This window comes from Protopterus annectens, chromosome 5.part0 (assembly GCF_019279795.1).
Source record: "Protopterus annectens isolate FY-2018-M chromosome 5.part0, PAN1.0, whole genome shotgun sequence".
Taxonomy (NCBI): Eukaryota; Metazoa; Chordata; order Ceratodontiformes; family Protopteridae; genus Protopterus; species Protopterus annectens.
This window is the reverse complement of record NC_056735.1, coordinates 886,522,078-886,542,640: the sequence shown is the minus strand read 5'-3', so window position 1 is coordinate 886,542,640 and position 20,563 is coordinate 886,522,078. Positions and strand designations below refer to the sequence as shown.

The following is a 20,563-nucleotide window of genomic DNA, read 5'->3' as shown; positions in this document are numbered from 1 at the left end:
GTGCGGATGAGCCTTTGTGGTAAAGCTGTGAAATGTTTTATTTCAGCCCTGAAATGGAATAGTTAGAAAGACAGAAAGGAAGAGCAAGAAAGAAGAGCACGAAGAAAAAGAAGGAAGGAGGATAAAAATGCATGCACAGCCTTGTGCAAAGGGCAGAGACAGAAATGCATCGCTGGAGGAAAAGGTAAGGGGTGGTAAAAAAAGATAAAAAAAACCCCCAGGCACACTAGAAGAAAAGAAAGCCAATATTTCATTAACGTAAACTGAGGGAAGTGCGCGAACGCAGTCCCCCACTACCATAAATTATGCAGTTGAGTTTCCCACATTTGGGGAAATCACAGGGGTCAACCCAACCGAAGTGTGCAATGGAAGAGCCTCGCCCTGGGGAAACCACCTTCTTGATCGTGGTATTCCCCCTGCCAGGTAAGTATGCTTTTGCTGCCGGAGAATGAGCAGGTCCAGTGGTGTAAGCGTCATTACCTGGGCGGTGAGTTGTTTTTACAATGGTGTATGAGGACAGTGACAAACCTGGGGTTGAACGCAAACCGTGGCTCTGTACCTTTACTGGAGCAGCAAGAAATTCCTGAGGAAAGTTCGGCATCTGCAGTGATATCCCATAGTGCTTTGTCCATGAAAATTTGCATTAGGTTTTGACTCGTCTCCTTTGCACTGAGCGAGAGCGAGCGGTGTTTTTAATGGGAAGAGCTTTTGAGTAGACTGATGTAATTCTACGTAAGCTACAAAGAGCTACAATCTCTTCCTGCGTGTTTAAAAACAACGGGTGAAAAAGCTGCTTTGCTCGTCGTGGAATGCTTGAGCAGCTAGCATGCTTTGCTCAGCAGCTCTAACCAGACACACAGGCAGCAGCTGAACACAAAGGAGGCCCTCTAAGCTGTTGAAAGTGTACCTCCGGTTGCCGTAATGACAATCCGATACCCCAAATGAAACGTGACTGACGGAGCAGAGCCTGCACGTCGCCTGTGAAAAAAAAAAAAAGGAAAGGTGAGACTGTGCCCACAGCTTACCTTGACTTGGCCAAGGCTTCTGATACAATACCCCACTCAGCCATTATAGAGAAGCTCACTAATTTAGGCATAAACCTTTTTATCGCCCGCTGGATAGCCAACTGTCTCACCGATAGGACCCAGGAGGTCAAATTTGGTGGGGCCACCTCCACCAGAAGGCCAGTCAACAGCAGAGTCCTCCAGGGCTCAGCACTGGGCCCGCTCCTTTTTGGCATCTGTTTCTCTGAAACTAAGCAAAAGCTGAGGGTTAATGGCTGACTAAGTTTGCAGATAATTGCAAGCTGGGGGTTATGATCAACCCCCCTGCAGACCTAGCATTCTTCAAGAAGGTCTATCTCTGACTAAGAAATGGTGCCAGAGCCATGGTCTTAAACTCAATGCTAAGAAACACATAACTGTACCCTTTGGGAAATCAACCATCCCGGCTAATTACCATGTTGATAATACACCCCTCAGAGTCGACTCAGTGGTCAGGGATCTGGGTATGCACATAGACAGTAGCCTTACCTTCGACCCCCAGGTGGCCACGGTGGTGAGGAAATCCTCTTACATTGCGGAGTTTACAAGGGCATGTCATCTAGGTCCAAAGAGGTCATTATCCAACTGCACTGCACCCCTATCAGACCAGTCACAGAATATAGTGCTACCTTTGGTATGTACCTGAGCAGCCAAATGCAGCAACTAAAGAGAGCACAAAGGTCCTTTACAAAAAGAAGTCAAGGCGTAACATTCCTGCCTTATGCGGAGCACCGTAAATCCCATGCCATCTACTCAGTCTCCTACAGATTGCTGAGGGGTGATCTCCACCTGGCTTACAAGGCATCAGTAAAGCACACTGATGAATGTCCTACATATTAGCAAGTCAAAAAGTACCACAGATACAAGATCCGAAGATGGCAAGGCAATGCAAGGCAAGCTGAAAAGAATGGAGAAACCACCTTCCTGACTGTGGTTATCTGCCTGCAAGGGAAATATGCCTTTTATAAGAGGAGAGGGAGTGGCGGTTAAGAAAAATGTAAAATGCAATGGTTTTCACACGAGTACATATTAACTGCATGGGAGGGATGAAGGAAAGAATGATGATGTGAAAGTTCATAGGTTGGTACTAGGCTATCAGCCCTAGGGCCTATACAAGCCTGGCCATAACAATTCCCTGGCTATTTCTTCCCACACTATTTACTTCCCTGGACCCCTGTCTAGCAGGGCGACTGATGTGATCCCTGGGGTGAATTTCCTTTCTCCCATCCAGTCGTCAAGGTTCCTTTTGAAGAGGGCCAAAGAGGCACTCTGCTTGACATGTATGGGCAATCTATTCCAGAGTCTGGGGAGTCTCTGGGTCAGGAACCTATCCCTCGATCAAATTTTGTTTATTGTGATGACAAGGTTTAGATCCCTGGAGCGTGTGGCTCTGAGGGATTGGGATTTCTTTAAGTGTAGCATGTCCAACAGCTCTGGGTTTGACATGGCCTTGTATGTTAAGCAGAGATCGCCTCTGAGTAGACGATATGCGACAGAGTATAGCTGGAGTTTTTTTAAGGCGGTCAGCGTAGGGCATCTGCTTTAGGCCTGTGATTCTTTTAGTGAGGTATTTCTGCGGCCTTTCCAGTTGTTGCAGATGTCTTGAGAGGTACATACCAAATGGGGCGTTGTATTCTATAATGGGTCTAATGAGTGATGAGTACAGTGGGACAGTGACCTCCTTTTTTCTGGATGAAAAGCCCTTAGTGATGAGGTGTGCCACATAGAAGGATTTCCTGACTGTTGTAGCGATGTGGTTATCGAAGGTGAGACCACTGTCCACCTGTGTCCCTAAGTCTCTTATCACACTTTCGCTGATTAGTGTGCTGCCACCTATATGGTAATTCACGGATACGTGTTGTTTCCCAAAGGGGATAACTATACATTTCTTGGCACTGAGCTTGAGCCCATGGCTCTGGCACCAAGCATCTGTTTCTGTAAGGCCCTTTCGTAGAGTATCCACATCATTTGGGGATTCAATAATGGCTCCCAGTTTGCAGTCATCTGCGAACTTTGTTAGCCAGAGTCCCTTAGTGTTGGCCTGTACTTCACAGAAGTAGATGCCAAACAAGAGCGGTCCCAGGACTGGACCCTGAGGTACTCCACTTGTCACTTGTCTGGAGCTGGATTTGGAGTTGGCTACTTTTACAGTGTGAGTTCTATCAGTAAGCCAGTTAGCAACCCATTGGGTGACGTGGGGATTAATGCCCAGCATAGTAAGTTTGTCTATGATTCCAGAGTGGGGGATGGTGTCAAAGGCCTTGGCAAGGTCTAGATAGGCTGTGTGTACCACCTTACCCTTGTCCATGGCTCTGGAGACTGATTCGAAGTCAATCAGGTTCAGGAGACAAGATCGGCCCTTCACGAACCCAAACTGGGTGGGGTCCAGTGTTTGAAGGTCGCCGATGTCTTCGTTTTTAAGTTCCATGATAATACGCTCTGTGGCCTTGCAGATAAGGCTTGTCAGATTGATGGGATGGTAGTTTCCGGGATCCAAGGTGGATCCCCCCTTGTGGAATGGGATAACTGTAGCTCTGTGCCACTCAGTGGGCACAAAACCCGAGGCGAGGCTATGATTAAACATGACACTTAGGTGAGGTGCCAGTTCATATTGTAGTTCATGTAGTACACAGCCCAGGATGTCATCTGGTCCCATGGATGCTGTATTCTTAGCTTTGGAGAGTGCGTTTTTTACCTGTGTGGCCATTATTACCGGAATCTGGCAATCTTCCGGTATTGAGATGGGCCATTTAGGGGGTGAGAGGGGGGGTGAAGTTGGCACTGAATCGATCTGCCAGGATATTGGCAATATCCTTGGGATCAGTATATTTAATGCCATTCTGTTTTAGCTCAGAGCAGATCTGAGCATCGCCATTTAGATTCTTGACATAGTTATAGAATGCCTTCTGGTTGTCTTTGGAATCTTTGGCAATTTTATATTCGTAACTAGCTTTGGAGGATTTTATGAGGGATCTCAGTTTCTTACTGAGGCTGGTAAGGGAGATTTTTGCAGCCTGGGATTTTCCTCTTTCCTGCAACAGTTTCTTCCTTTTGTTGCAAAGTATTTTTTATGGCAGGGGACCACCAGATTGGCTTCCTTTTTTTTGGATGAGAGCATCTTGGTTCTATTTGGGATGGCACGATTCATGCATGAGTGGATGTGCTCGTACAGTGCCTTAGTGTAGGATTCAGCAGTTGAACTTTCAGCTCCCGTCTGCATGGGTGTCGTGAAGATTGTCACTTCTGACTTGAGTAGCACGAAGTTGGCTTTGGAGAAGTTTTTTTATGGAGGTTTCCTTAGGGGGGGGGGGGGTGGGATGTGGATGTTAAGGGTGATTAGCTTATGGTCAGACCTGACTAACGAGGGGGTGACCATAGGTGTGGAGCATCGATTTCCCATGTTGGTAATGACCAGGTCTGGGATATTGGAGCCCCTGGTGGGACTATGGATTAGTTGATCCAGGGCGTTGGAATTTATGAATTCCAAGAACCGTTGGGCAAAGGTTTTGGTACATGAGTAGTTTTCCCAGTTAATGGCAGGGTAGTTAAAATCACCCAGTATTAGGGTGTTTGGTTCTATCTTAATATTTTCCAGTATGTTTAGAAAGGCGTAGCGAGAATCTTGGGGTATGGTGGGGTATCTGTAGCAAGCTACAATTTGGATTGCAGTCTTACCTAGTGTTAGTTGCACCTGGAGAATTTCAGACGCATTGTGTTGGGCGTCTAGCCTGGCGGTGTGAATATCCTTGGTGAATATTGACACTCCTCCACCTTTAGTGTTTCCGTCCTGGTTTGGTGGCCGAAAAGTGTGGTAAGAGTTGTAGCCTGGTATTGCAGGGGTGCTCTCTGGAGCCTTGAACCAGGCCTCAGTTACCGCACAGATATCGATGTTCTCCATTTTTAGGAGTGCCTCGAGAGAGTGCATTTTGAGGTTTAGACTTCTAGCATTGAGTAGCATTACCTTCAGATTTTGCATGCTTGTACCTGTTACGGTGGTGGTTTTGTCCTTTGAACTTTGCCTAAAGAAGGCACTGTAGGGGTGGCAAGAGCCTTAGCCAGTAACCTGAATCCCAGGGGTGACAGGTGCAGACCACCTCTGGCAAAGCATCGTGGTCTGTCAATCGTGTCGTCCCAGGCAGACAGATACTGGATCCCCTTTGAATGACACCAGAAGCTTAGCCGATTGTTGAAGTCAATCATTTTGTCCTTATATCGTGGTATCATTCAGGGCTAGGGTCATACCTGCCTGGGCCACGTGATCCGAGAGCTCTTCCATGTCTCTTTTCATGGAGTCCGGGGAGGTATGCCTCAAGTCATTCACTCCGACATGGACAATGACAGAGTCATATCTGTACTCTTTGTGGAGTGACTTGAGTGCATGCGTTATGTGGCGGATCCTGGCACCCGACAGGCAGCTGACTGTAATTTTCCTCCTTGTTCAACCTGGTGAGAGGGACATCAGTGTGCCGGACTATAGAGTCACCTATGACTAAAGTGTTGGGTACATTGTCTTGCCTTAGGGGCTGTTGCTGGGTGGCACACACTGGTGTTGCGAACTATGTGACACTTTGGTTGTGACTGGTGTCTGTTTGCGTTTCAGCTTCAGTGGTCCTTGTTGCTTGGGCAGGTTACAGTTAAGGGCCTCCGCATATGTGGATTTAGTGTTGCTATATGTGGGTGTTGGTGGTGCGGGTTTAGAAGGGCTGTGTGTTGCTTGAGGTGTAGTGTGGGTGTTAACCTTCTCCTCTTGACTGTCTAGCGCAGTCTTGGGTGGAGAGAGCTTTGCTTCCATTTTGGCTATGTAAGTGCATCTCTCACAGGTTGCAGTGTTGGGTGGTAGGAGGGGAGGGTTGTCTGTGTACACGATTGCCCCAGTATGCCCAGATTCACCAGGTGGACAGGAGAAATCACCGGAAGCTGACCCTTGGACATGCCTGGTTTGGTGCTTTTTTATTTATTTGTTTGTGTAAAGTACAGGAGCTGTTTTCCCTTACCCTAGCAAGGTACTTTGCAATTATAGGCTGTTTAGTGCCTACTATTAATTTCTCCTTATTAACAAGGAGAGCTGAGTGCTTGTATCAGTTTAAGGCCTCCTAGTGCTTTCCAGCAGGTATTAGAGAAAGTGCTAGTCACAGGGATGCTTAAAGGTAAGACGAAAAACAAATGCACACTGCAGTGTGCACTAGAGAAGTTAGATGTGAAAGTAGGTAACTTAAGTTTTACCTGTTTAAAAAGTGAAGGTTTAGTGGAGAGTTACTATTTTTAAAACAGCAGGATGGATTGAAAGGGGTGGTCACTTTTGTATTCTGGTACTATGGAATACAGCAGGATGGCCAATAAATGTGAATAGCTGAAGGGCAGGGATTTCAAAAATGCTGATTTTGTGATTACTCACACAAGCCAGTGAAAGTAAGAGAGGAAATGAGGTATGTGGTCAGATTAACATAAGAGGCAGGCAGCTAGAAAGACAGTGGCAATTAGCAAGACAGCAACTGTGACTGGGTGGGAGGGCGGGGGAAAAAAATCTGCCTGACTCAGAAGACAGAGAGAGAGAGAGCTGTGGTCTCTTTTGAAGTTTTAATATGCTGTTAAAGCAGAATGCAAGTAAAGCAGAAGGTAAAGAAAAGAAAGCACAGTATTGAAAATATGGAAAGGCAATAAAGTGATAGAAAATGCAAAACATAAAAGCAAAGTAAGCTTTCCTTGCCAGCAAAGTGCAGCAGAGTGCGGATGAGCCTTTGTGGTAAAGCTGTGAAATGTTTTATTTCAGCCCTGAAATGGAATAGTTAGAAAGACAGAAAGGAAGAGCAAGAAAGAAGAGCACGAAGAAAAAGAAGGAAGGAGGATAAAAATGCATGCACAGCCTTGTGCAAAGGGCAGAGACAGAAATGCATCGCTGGAGGAAAAGGTAAGGGGTGGTAAAAAAAGATAAAAAAAACCCCCAGGCACACTAGAAGAAAAGAAAGCCAATATTTCATTAACGTAAACTGAGGGAAGTGCGCGAACGCAGTCCCCCACTACCATAAATTATGCAGTTGAGTTTCCCACATTTGGGGAAATCACAGGGGTCAACCCAACCGAAGTGTGCAATGGAAGAGCCTCGCCCTGGGGAAACCACCTTCTTGATCGTGGTATTCCCCCTGCCAGGTAAGTATGCTTTTGCTGCCGGAGAATGAGCAGGTCCAGTGGTGTAAGCGTCATTACCTGGGCGGTGAGTTGTTTTTACAATGGTGTATGAGGACAGTGACAAACCTGGGGTTGAACGCAAACCGTGGCTCTGTACCTTTACTGGAGCAGCAAGAAATTCCTGAGGAAAGTTCGGCATCTGCAGTGATATCCCATAGTGCTTTGTCCATGAAAATTTGCATTAGGTTTTGACTCGTCTCCTTTGCACTGAGCGAGAGCGAGCGGTGTTTTTAATGGGAAGAGCTTTTGAGTAGACTGATGTAATTCTACGTAAGCTACAAAGAGCTACAATCTCTTCCTGCGTGTTTAAAAACAACGGGTGAAAAAGCTGCTTTGCTCGTCGTGGAATGCTTGAGCAGCTAGCATGCTTTGCTCAGCAGCTCTAACCAGACACACAGGCAGCAGCTGAACACAAAGGAGGCCCTCTAAGCTGTTGAAAGTGTACCTCCGGTTGCCGTAATGACAATCCGATACCCCAAATGAAACGTGACTGACGGAGCAGAGCCTGCACGTCGCCTGTGAAAAAAAAAAAAGGAAAGGTGAGACTGTTCCCACAGCTTACCTTGACTTGGCCAAGGCTTCTGATACAATACCCCACTCAGCCATTATAGAGAAGCTCACTAATTTAGGCATAAACCTTTTTATCGCCCGCTGGATAGCCAACTGTCTCACCGATAGGACCCAGGAGGTCAAATTTGGTGGGGCCACCTCCACCAGAAGGCCAGTCAACAGCAGAGTCCTCCAGGGCTCAGCACTGGGCCCGCTCCTTTTTGGCATCTGTTTCTCTGAAACTAAGCAAAAGCTGAGGGTTAATGGCTGACTAAGTTTGCAGATAATTGCAAGCTGGGGTTATGATCAACCCCCCTGCAGACCTAGCATTCTTCAAGAAGGTCTATCTCTGACTAAGAAATGGTGCCAGAGCCATGGTCTTAAACTCAATGCTAAGAAACACATAACTGTACCCTTTGGGAAATCAACCATCCCGGCTAATTACCATGTTGATAATACACCCCTCAGAGTCGACTCAGTGGTCAGGGATCTGGGTATGCACATAGACAGTAGCCTTACCTTCGACCCCCAGGTGGCCACGGTGGTGAGGAAATCCTCTTACATTGCGGAGTTTACAAGGGCATGTCATCTAGGTCCAAAGAGGTCATTATCCAACTGCACTGCACCCCTATCAGACCAGTCACAGAATATAGTGCTACCTTTGGTATGTACCTGAGCAGCCAAATGCAGCAACTAAAGAGAGCACAAAGGTCCTTTACAAAAAGAAGTCAAGGCGTAACATTCCTGCCTTATGCGGAGCACCGTAAATCCCATGCCATCTACTCAGTCTCCTACAGATTGCTGAGGGGTGATCTCCACCTGGCTTACAAGGCATCAGTAAAGCACACTGATGAATGTCCTACATATTAGCAAGTCAAAAAGTACCACAGATACAAGATCCGAAGATGGCAAGGCAATGCAAGGCAAGCTGAAAAGAATGGAGAAACCACCTTCCTGACTGTGGTTATCTGCCTGCAAGGGAAATATGCCTTTTATAAGAGGAGAGGGAGTGGCGGTTAAGAAAAATGTAAAATGCAATGGTTTTCACACGAGTACGTATTAACTGCATGGGAGGGATGAAGGAAAGAATGATGATGTGAAAGTTCATAGGTTGGTACTAGGCTATCAGCCCTAGGGCCTATACAAGCCTGGCCATAACAATTCCCTGGCTATTTCTTCCCACACTATTTACTTCCCTGGACCCCTGTCTAGCAGGGCGACTGATGTGATCCCTGGGGTGAATTTCCTTTCTCCCATCCAGTCGTCAAGGTTCCTTTTGAAGAGGGCCAAAGAGGCACTCTGCTTGACATGTATGGGCAATCTATTCCAGAGTCTGGGGAGTCTCTGGGTCAGGAACCTATCCCTCGATCAAATTTTGTTTATTGTGATGACAAGGTTTAGATCCCTGGAGCGTGTGGCTCTGAGGGATTGGGATTTCTTTAAGTGTAGCATGTCCAACAGCTCTGGGTTTGACATGGCCTTGTATGTTAAGCAGAGATCGCCTCTGAGTAGACGATATGCGACAGAGTATAGCTGGAGTTTTTAAGGCGGTCAGCGTAGGGCATCTGCTTTAGGCCTGTGATTCTTTTAGTGAGGTATTTCTGCGGCCTTTCCAGTTGTTGCAGATGTCTTGAGAGGTACATACCAAATGGGGCGTTGTATTCTATAATGGGTCTAATGAGTGATGAGTACAGTGGGACAGTGACCTCCTTTTTCTGGATGAAAAGCCCTTAGTGATGAGGTGTGCCACATAGAAGGATTTCCTGACTGTTGTAGCGATGTGGTTATCGAAGGTGAGACCACTGTCCACCTGTGTCCCTAAGTCTCTTATCACACTTTCGCTGATTAGTGTGCTGCCACCTATATGGTAATTCACGGATACGTGTTGTTTCCCAAAGGGGATAACTATACATTTCTTGGCACTGAGCTTGAGCCCATGGCTCTGGCACCAAGCATCTGTTTCTGTAAGGCCCTTTCGTAGAGTATCCACATCATTTGGGGATTCAATAATGGCTCCCAGTTTGCAGTCATCTGCGAACTTTGTTAGCCAGAGTCCCTTAGTGTTGGCCTGTACTTCACAGAAGTAGATGCCAAACAAGAGCGGTCCCAGGACTGGACCCTGAGGTACTCCACTTGTCACTTGTCTGGAGCTGGATTTGGAGTTGGCTACTTTTACAGTGTGAGTTCTATCAGTAAGCCAGTTAGCAACCCATTGGGTGACGTGGGGATTAATGCCCAGCATAGTAAGTTTGTCTATGATTCCAGAGTGGGGGATGGTGTCAAAGGCCTTGGCAAGGTCTAGATAGGCTGTGTGTACCACCTTACCCTTGTCCATGGCTCTGGAGACTGATTCGAAGAAGTCAATCAGGTTCAGGAGACAAGATCGGCCCTTCACGAACCCAAACTGGGTGGGGTCCAGTGTTTGAAGGTCGCCGATGTCTTCGTTTTTAAGTTCCATGATAATACGCTCTGTGGCCTTGCAGATAAGGCTTGTCAGATTGATGGGATGGTAGTTTCCGGGATCCAAGGTGGATGCCCCCTTGTGGAATGGGATAACTGTAGCTCTGTGCCACTCAGTGGGCACAAAACCCGAGGCGAGGCTATGATTAAACATGACACTTAGGTGAGGTGCCAGTTCATATTGTAGTTCATGTAGTACACAGCCCAGGATGTCATCTGGTCCCATGGATGCTGTATTCTTAGCTTTGGAGAGTGCGTTTTTACCTGTGTGGCCATTATTACCGGAATCTGGCAATCTTCCGGTATTGAGATGGGCCATTTAGGGGGTGAGAGGGGGGGTGAAGTTGGCACTGAATCGATCTGCCAGGATATTGGCAATATCCTTGGGATCAGTATATTTAATGCCATTCTGTTTTAGCTCAGAGCAGATCTGAGCATCGCCATTTAGATTCTTGACATAGTTATAGAATGCCTTCTGGTTGTCTTTGGAATCTTTGGCAATTTTATATTCGTAACTAGCTTTGGAGGATTTTATGAGGGATCTCAGTTTCTTACTGAGGCTGGTAAGGGAGATTTTTGCAGCCTGGGATTTTCCTCTTTCCTGCAACAGTTTCTTCCTTTTGTTGCAAAGTATTTTTTATGGCAGGGGACCACCAGATTGGCTTCCTTTTTTTTGGATGAGAGCATCTTGGTTCTATTTGGGATGGCACGATTCATGCATGAGTGGATGTGCTCGTACAGTGCCTTAGTGTAGGATTCAGCAGTTGAACTTTCAGCTCCCGTCTGCATGGGTGTCGTGAAGATTGTCACTTCTGACTTGAGTAGCACGAAGTTGGCTTTGGAGAAGTTTTTTTATGGAGGTTTCCTTACTGGGGGTGGGGGTGGGATGTGGATGTTAAGGGTGATTAGCTTATGGTCAGACCTGACTAACGAGGGGGTGACCATAGGTGTGGAGCATCGATTTCCCATGTTGGTAATGACCAGGTCTGGGATATTGGAGCCCCTGGTGGGACTATGGATTAGTTGATCCAGGGCGTTGGAATTTATGAATTCCAAGAACCGTTGGGCAAAGGTTTTGGTACATGAGTAGTTTTCCCAGTTAATGGCAGGGTAGTTAAAATCACCCAGTATTAGGGTGTTTGGTTCTATCTTAATATTTTCCAGTATGTTTAGAAAGGCGTAGCGAGAATCTTGGGGTATGGTGGGGTATCTGTAGCAAGCTACAATTTGGATTGCAGTCTTACCTAGTGTTAGTTGCACCTGGAGAATTTCAGACGCATTGTGTTGGGCGTCTAGCCTGGCGGTGTGAATATCCTTGGTGAATATTGACACTCCTCCACCTTTAGTGTTTCCGTCCTGGTTTGGTGGCCGAAAAGTGTGGTAAGAGTTGTAGCCTGGTATTGCAGGGGTGCTCTCTGGAGCCTTGAACCAGGCCTCAGTTACCGCACAGATATCGATGTTCTCCATTTTTAGGAGTGCCTCGAGAGAGTGCATTTTGAGGTTTAGACTTCTAGCATTGAGTAGCATTACCTTCAGATTTTGCATGCTTGTACCTGTTACGGTGGTGGTTTTGTCCTTTGAACTTTGCCTAAAGAAGGCACTGTAGGGGTGGCAAGAGCCTTAGCCAGTAACCTGAATCCCAGGGGTGACAGGTGCAGACCACCTCTGGCAAAGCATCGTGGTCTGTCAATCGTGTCGTCCCAGGCAGACAGATACTGGATCCCCTTTGAATGACACCAGAAGCTTAGCCGATTGTTGAAGTCAATCATTTTGTCCTTATATCGTGGTATCATTCAGGGCTAGGGTCATACCTGCCTGGGCCACGTGATCCGAGAGCTCTTCCATGTCTCTTTTCATGGAGTCCGGGGAGGTATGCCTCAAGTCATTCACTCCGACATGGACAATGACAGAGTCATATCTGTACTCTTTGTGGAGTGACTTGAGTGCATGCGTTATGTGGCGGATCCTGGCACCCGACAGGCAGCTGACTGTAATTTTCCTCCTTGTTCAACCTGGTGAGAGGGACATCAGTGTGCCGGACTATAGAGTCACCTATGACTAAAGTGTTGGGTACATTGTCTTGCCTTAGGGGCTGTTGCTGGGTGGCACACACTGGTGTTGCGAACTATGTGACACTTTGGTTGTGACTGGTGTCTGTTTGCGTTTCAGCTTCAGTGGTCCTTGTTGCTTGGGCAGGTTACAGTTAAGGGCCTCCGCATATGTGGATTTAGTGTTGCTATATGTGGGTGTTGGTGGTGCGGGTTTAGAAGGGCTGTGTGTTGCTTGAGGTGTAGTGTGGGTGTTAACCTTCTCCTCTTGACTGTCTAGCGCAGTCTTGGGTGGAGAGAGCTTTGCTTCCATTTTGGCTATGTAAGTGCATCTCTCACAGGTTGCAGTGTTGGGTGGTAGGAGGGGAGGGTTGTCTGTGTACACGATTGCCCCAGTATGCCCAGATTCACCAGGTGGACAGGAGAAATCACCGGAAGCTGACCCTTGGACATGCCTGGTTTGGTGCTTTTTTATTTATTTGTTTGTGTAAAGTACAGGAGCTGTTTTCCCTTACCCTAGCAAGGTACTTTGCAATTATAGGCTGTTTAGTGCCTACTATTAATTTCTCCTTATTAACAAGGAGAGCTGAGTGCTTGTATCAGTTTAAGGCCTCCTAGTGCTTTCCAGCAGGTATTAGAGAAAGTGCTAGTCACAGGGATGCTTAAAGGTAAGACGAAAAACAAATGCACACTGCAGTGTGCACTAGAGAAGTTAGATGTGAAAGTAGGTAACTTAAGTTTTACCTGTTTAAAAAGTGAAGGTTTAGTGGAGAGTTACTATTTTTAAAACAGCAGGATGGATTGAAAGGGGTGGTCACTTTTGTATTCTGGTACTATGGAATACAGCAGGATGGCCAATAAATGTGAATAGCTGAAGTGGAGGGATTTCAAAAATGCTGATTTTGTGATTACTCACACAAGCCAGTGAAAGTAAGAGAGGAAATGAGGTATGTGGTCAGATTAACATAAGAGGCAGGCAGCTAGAAAGACAGTGGCAATTAGCAAGACAGCAACTGTGACTGGGTGGGAGGGCGGGGGAAAAAAATCTGCCTGACTCAGAAGACAGAGAGAGAGAGAGCTGTGGTCTCTTTTGAAGTTTTAATATGCTGTTAAAGCAGAATGCAAGTAAAGCAGAAGGTAAAGAAAAGAAAGCACAGTATTGAAAATATGGAAAGGCAATAAAGTGATAGAAAATGCAAAACATAAAAGCAAAGTAAGCTTTCCTTGCCAGCAAAGTGCAGCAGAGTGCGGATGAGCCTTTGTGGTAAAGCTGTGAAATGTTTTATTTCAGCCCTGAAATGGAATAGTTAGAAAGACAGAAAGGAAGAGCAAGAAAGAAGAGCACGAAGAAAAAGAAGGAAGGAGGATAAAAATGCATGCACAGCCTTGTGCAAAGGGCAGAGACAGAAATGCATCGCTGGAGGAAAAGGTAAGGGGTGGTAAAAAAAGATAAAAAAAACCCCCAGGCACACTAGAAGAAAAGAAAGCCAATATTTCATTAACGTAAACTGAGGGAAGTGCGCGAACGCAGTCCCCCACTACCATAAATTATGCAGTTGAGTTTCCCACATTTGGGGAAATCACAGGGGTCAACCCAACCGAAGTGTGCAATGGAAGAGCCTCGCCCTGGGGAAACCACCTTCTTGATCGTGGTATTCCCCCTGCCAGGTAAGTATGCTTTTGCTGCCGGAGAATGAGCAGGTCCAGTGGTGTAAGCGTCATTACCTGGGCGGTGAGTTGTTTTTACAATGGTGTATGAGGACAGTGACAAACCTGGGGTTGAACGCAAACCGTGGCTCTGTACCTTTACTGGAGCAGCAAGAAATTCCTGAGGAAAGTTCGGCATCTGCAGTGATATCCCATAGTGCTTTGTCCATGAAAATTTGCATTAGGTTTTGACTCGTCTCCTTTGCACTGAGCGAGAGCGGGCGGTGTTTTTAATGGGAAGAGCTTTTGAGTAGACTGATGTAATTCTACGTAAGCTACAAAGAGCTACAATCTCTTCCTGCGTGTTTAAAAACAACGGGTGAAAAAGCTGCTTTGCTCGTCGTGGAATGCTTGAGCAGCTAGCATGCTTTGCTCAGCAGCTCTAACCAGACACACAGGCAGCAGCTGAACACAAAGGAGGCCCTCTAAGCTGTTGAAAGTGTACCTCCGGTTGCCGTAATGACAATCCGATACCCCAAATGAAACGTGACTGACGGAGCAGAGCCTGCACGTCGCCTGTGAAAAAAAAAAAAGGAAAGGTGAGACTGTGCCCACAGCTTACCTTGACTTGGCCAAGGCTTCTGATACAATACCCCACTCAGCCATTATAGAGAAGCTCACTAATTTAGGCATAAACCTTTTTATCGCCCGCTGGATAGCCAACTGTCTCACCGATAGGACCCAGGAGGTCAAATTTGGTGGGGCCACCTCCACCAGAAGGCCAGTCAACAGCAGAGTCCTCCAGGGCTCAGCACTGGGCCCGCTCCTTTTTGGCATCTGTTTCTCTGAAACTAAGCAAAAGCTGAGGGTTAATGGCTGACTAAGTTTGCAGATAATTGCAAGCTGGGGGTTATGATCAACCCCCCTGCAGACCTAGCATTCTTCAAGAAGGTCTATCTCTGACTAAGAAATGGTGCCAGAGCCATGGTCTTAAACTCAATGCTAAGAAACACATAACTGTACCCTTTGGGAAATCAACCATCCCGGCTAATTACCATGTTGATAATACACCCCTCAGAGTCGACTCAGTGGTCAGGGATCTGGGTATGCACATAGACAGTAGCCTTACCTTCGACCCCCAGGTGGCCACGGTGGTGAGGAAATCCTCTTACATTGCGGAGTTTACAAGGGCATGTCATCTAGGTCCAAAGAGGTCATTATCCAACTGCACTGCACCCCTATCAGACCAGTCACAGAATATAGTGCTACCTTTGGTATGTACCTGAGCAGCCAAATGCAGCAACTAAAGAGAGCACAAAGGTCCTTTACAAAAAGAAGTCAAGGCGTAACATTCCTGCCTTATGCGGAGCACCGTAAATCCCATGCCATCTACTCAGTCTCCTACAGATTGCTGAGGGGTGATCTCCACCTGGCTTACAAGGCATCAGTAAAGCACACTGATGAATGTCCTACATATTAGCAAGTCAAAAAGTACCACAGATACAAGATCCGAAGATGGCAAGGCAATGCAAGGCAAGCTGAAAAGAATGGAGAAACCACCTTCCTGACTGTGGTTATCTGCCTGCAAGGGAAATATGCCTTTTATAAGAGGAGAGGGAGTGGCGGTTAAGAAAAATGTAAAATGCAATGGTTTTCACACGAGTACATATTAACTGCATGGGAGGGATGAAGGAAAGAATGATGATGTGAAAGTTCATAGGTTGGTACTAGGCTATCAGCCCTAGGGCCTATACAAGCCTGGCCATAACAATTCCCTGGCTATTTCTTCCCACACTATTTACTTCCCTGGACCCCTGTCTAGCAGGGCGACTGATGTGATCCCTGGGGTGAATTTCCTTTCTCCCATCCAGTCGTCAAGGTTCCTTTTGAAGAGGGCCAAAGAGGCACTCTGCTTGACATGTATGGGCAATCTATTCCAGAGTCTGGGGAGTCTCTGGGTCAGGAACCTATCCCTCGATCAAATTTTGTTTATTGTGATGACAAGGTTTAGATCCCTGGAGCGTGTGGCTCTGAGGGATTGGGATTTCTTTAAGTGTAGCATGTCCAACAGCTCTGGGTTTGACATGGCCTTGTATGTTAAGCAGAGATCGCCTCTGAGTAGGCGATATGCGACAGAGTATAGCTGGAGTTTTTAAGGCGGTCAGCGTAGGGCATCTGCTTTAGGCCTGTGATTCTTTTAGTGAGGTATTTCTGCGGCCTTTCCAGTTGTTGCAGATGTCTTGAGAGGTACATACCAAATGGGGCGTTGTATTCTATAATGGGTCTAATGAGTGATGAGTACAGTGGGACAGTGACCTCCTTTTTCTGGATGAAAAGCCCTTAGTGATGAGGTGTGCCACATAGAAGGATTTCCTGACTGTTGTAGCGATGTGGTTATCGAAGGTGAGACCACTGTCCACCTGTGTCCCTAAGTCTCTTATCACACTTTCGCTGATTAGTGTGCTGCCACCTATATGGTAATTCACGGATACGTGTTGTTTCCCAAAGGGGATAACTATACATTTCTTGGCACTGAGCTTGAGCCCATGGCTCTGGCACCAAGCATCTGTTTCTGTAAGGCCCTTTCGTAGAGTATCCACATCATTTGGGGATTCAATAATGGCTCCCAGTTTGCAGTCATCTGCGAACTTTGTTAGCCAGAGTCCCTTAGTGTTGGCCTGTACTTCACAGAAGTAGATGCCAAACAAGAGCGGTCCCAGGACTGGACCCTGAGGTACTCCACTTGTCACTTGTCTGGAGCTGGATTTGGAGTTGGCTACTTTTACAGTGTGAGTTCTATCAGTAAGCCAGTTAGCAACCCATTGGGTGACGTGGGGATTAATGCCCAGCATAGTAAGTTTGTCTATGATTCCAGAGTGGGGGATGGTGTCAAAGGCCTTGGCAAGGTCTAGATAGGCTGTGTGTACCACCTTACCCTTGTCCATGGCTCTGGAGACTGATTCGAAGAAGTCAATCAGGTTCAGGAGACAAGATCGGCCCTTCACGAACCCAAACTGGGTGGGGTCCAGTGTTTGAAGGTCGCCGATGTCTTCGTTTTTAAGTTCCATGATAATACGCTCTGTGGCCTTGCAGATAAGGCTTGTCAGATTGATGGGATGGTAGTTTCCGGGATCCAAGGTGGATCCCCCCTTGTGGAATGGGATAACTGTAGCTCTGTGCCACTCAGTGGGCACAAAACCCGAGGCGAGGCTATGATTAAACATGACACTTAGGTGAGGTGCCAGTTCATATTGTAGTTCATGTAGTACACAGCCCAGGATGTCATCTGGTCCCATGGATGCTGTATTCTTAGCTTTGGAGAGTGCGTTTTTTTACCTGTGTGGCCATTATTACCGGAATCTGGCAATCTTCCGGTATTGAGATGGGCCATTTAGGGGGTGAGAGGGGGGGTGAAGTTGGCACTGAATCGATCTGCCAGGATATTGGCAATATCCTTGGGATCAGTATATTTAATGCCATTCTGTTTTAGCTCAGAGCAGATCTGAGCATCGCCATTTAGATTCTTGACATAGTTATAGAATGCCTTCTGGTTGTCTTTGGAATCTTTGGCAATTTTATATTCGTAACTAGCTTTGGAGGATTTTATGAGGGATCTCAGTTTCTTACTGAGGCTGGTAAGGGAGATTTTTGCAGCCTGGGATTTTCCTCTTTCCTGCAACAGTTTCTTCCTTTTGTTGCAAAGTATTTTTTATGGCAGGGGACCACCAGATTGGCTTCCTTTTTTTTGGATGAGAGCATCTTGGTTCTATTTGGGATGGCACGATTCATGCATGAGTGGATGTGCTCGTACAGTGCCTTAGTGTAGGATTCAGCAGTTGAACTTTCAGCTCCCGTCTGCATGGGTGTCGTGAAGATTGTCACTTCTGACTTGAGTAGCACGAAGTTGGCTTTGGAGAAGTTTTTTTATGGAGGTTTCCTTACTGGGGGTGGGGGTGGGATGTGGATGTTAAGGGTGATTAGCTTATGGTCAGACCTGACTAACGAGGGGGTGACCATAGGTGTGGAGCATCGATTTCCCATGTTGGTAATGACCAGGTCTGGGATATTGGAGCCCCTGGTGGGACTATGGATTAGTTGATCCAGGGCGTTGGAATTTATGAATTCCAAGAACCGTTGGGCAAAGGTTTTGGTACATGAGTAGTTTTCCCAGTTAATGGCAGGGTAGTTAAAATCACCCAGTATTAGGGTGTTTGGTTCTATCTTAATATTTTCCAGTATGTTTAGAAAGGCGTAGCGAGAATCTTGGGGTATGGTGGGGTATCTGTAGCAAGCTACAATTTGGATTGCAGTCTTACCTAGTGTTAGTTGCACCTGGAGAATTTCAGACGCATTGTGTTGGGCGTCTAGCCTGGCGGTGTGAATATCCTTGGTGAATATTGACACTCCTCCACCTTTAGTGTTTCCGTCCTGGTTTGGTGGCCGAAAAGTGTGGTAAGAGTTGTAGCCTGGTATTGCAGGGGTGCTCTCTGGAGCCTTGAACCAGGCCTCAGTTACCGCACAGATATCGATGTTCTCCATTTTTAGGAGTGCCTCGAGAGAGTGCATTTTGAGGTTTAGACTTCTAGCATTGAGTAGCATTACCTTCAGATTTTGCATGCTTGTACCTGTTACGGTGGTGGTTTTGTCCTTTGAACTTTGCCTAAAGAAGGCACTGTAGGGGTGGCAAGAGCCTTAGCCAGTAACCTGAATCCCAGGCGTGACAGGTGCAGACCACCTCTGGCAAAGCATCGTGGTCTGTCAATCGTGTCGTCCCAGGCAGACAGATACTGGATCCCCTTTGAATGACACCAGAAGCTTAGCCGATTGTTGAAGTCAATCATTTTGTCCTTATATCGTGGTATCATTCAGGGCTAGGGTCATACCTGCCTGGGCCACGTGATCCGAGAGCTCTTCCATGTCTCTTTTCATGGAGTCCGGGGAGGTATGCCTCAAGTCATTCACTCCGACATGGACAATGACAGAGTCATATCTGTACTCTTTGTGGAGTGACTTGAGTGCATGCGTTATGTGGCGGATCCTGGCACCCGACAGGCAGCTGACTGTAATTTTCCTCCTTGTTCAACCTGGTGAGAGGGACATCAGTGTGCCGGACTATAGAGTCACCTATGACTAAAGTGTTGGGTACATTGTCTTGCCTTAGGGGCTGTTGCTGGGTGGCACACACTGGTGTTGCGAACTATGTGACACTTTGGTTGTGACTGGTGTCTGTTTGCGTTTCAGCTTCAGTGGTCCTTGTTGCTTGGGCAGGTTACAGTTAAGGGCCTCCGCATATGTGGATTTAGTGTTGCTATATGTGGGTGTTGGTGGTGCGGGTTTAGAAGGGCTGTGTGTTGCTTGAGGTGTAGTGTGGGTGTTAACCTTCTCCTCTTGACTGTCTAGCGCAGTCTTGGGTGGAGAGAGCTTTGCTTCCATTTTGGCTATGTAAGTGCATCTCTCACAGGTTGCAGTGTTGGGTGGTAGGAGGGGAGGGTTGTCTGTGTACACGATTGCCCCAGTATGCCCAGATTCACCAGGTGGACAGGAGAAATCACCGGAAGCTGACCCTTGGACATGCCTGGTTTGGTGCTTTTTTATTTATTTGTTTGTGTAAAGTACAGGAGCTGTTTTCCCTTACCCTAGCAAGGTACTTTGCAATTATAGGCTGTTTAGTGCCTACTATTAATTTCTCCTTATTAACAAGGAGAGCTGAGTGCTTGTATCAGTTTAAGGCCTCCTAGTGCTTTCCAGCAGGTATTAGAGAAAGTGCTAGTCACAGGGATGCTTAAAGGTAAGACGAAAAACAAATGCACACTGCAGTGTGCACTAGAGAAGTTAGATGTGAAAGTAGGTAACTTAAGTTTTACCTGTTTAAAAAGTGAAGGTTTAGTGGAGAGTTACTATTTTTAAAACAGCAGGATGGATTGAAAGGGGTGGTCACTTTTGTATTCTGGTACTATGGAATACAGCAGGATGGCCAATAAATGTGAATAGCTGAAGGGGAGGGATTTCAAAAATGCTGATTTTGTGATTACTCACACAAGCCAGTGAAAGTAAGAGAGGAAATGAGGTATGTGGTCAGATTAACATAAGAGGCAGGCAGCTAGAAAGACAGTGGCAATTAGCAAGACAGCAACTGTGACTGGGTGGGAGGGCGGGGGAAAAAAATCTGCCTGACTCAGAAGACAGAGAGAGAGAGAGCTGTGGTCTCTTTTGAAGTTTTAATATGCTGTTAAAGCAGAATGCAAGTAAAGCAGAAGGTAAAGAAAAGAAAGCACAGTATTGAAAATATGGAAAGGCAATAAAGTGATAGAAAATGCAAAACATAAAAGCAAAGTAAGCTTTCCTTGCCAGCAAAGTGCAGCAGAGTGCGGATGAGCCTTTGTGGTAAAGCTGTGAAATGTTTTATTTCAGCCCTGAAATGGAATAGTTAGAAAGACAGAAAGGAAGAGCAAGAAAGAAGAGCACGAAGAAAAAGAAGGAAGGAGGATAAAAATGCATGCACAGCCTTGTGCAAAGGGCAGAGACAGAAATGCATCGCTGGAGGAAAAGGTAAGGGGTGGTAAAAAAAGATAAAAAAACCCCCCAGGCACACTAGAAGAAAAGAAAGCCAATATTTCATTAACGTAAACT

General features: G+C 46.5%; 3 non-coding genes across 3 annotated transcripts; all 3 read right to left on the bottom strand.

Annotated features, from left to right (window-relative positions):
* Window positions 1–265: 265 nt before the first annotated feature.
* Window positions 266–431, bottom strand: LOC122802949. The gene has a single exon (XR_006365022.1). It is a non-coding gene; the product is annotated as a U1 spliceosomal RNA (small nuclear RNA).
* A 6,601-nt stretch (window positions 432–7,032) lies between these two features.
* LOC122802948 lies at window positions 7,033–7,198 on the bottom strand. Its single transcript, XR_006365021.1, has one exon. It is a non-coding gene; the product is annotated as a U1 spliceosomal RNA (small nuclear RNA).
* Window positions 7,199–13,796: 6,598 nt separating this feature from the next.
* On the bottom strand, window positions 13,797–13,962 carry LOC122802947. The gene has a single exon (XR_006365020.1). It is a non-coding gene; the product is annotated as a U1 spliceosomal RNA (small nuclear RNA).
* Between the last annotated feature and the right edge of the window lie 6,601 nt (window positions 13,963–20,563).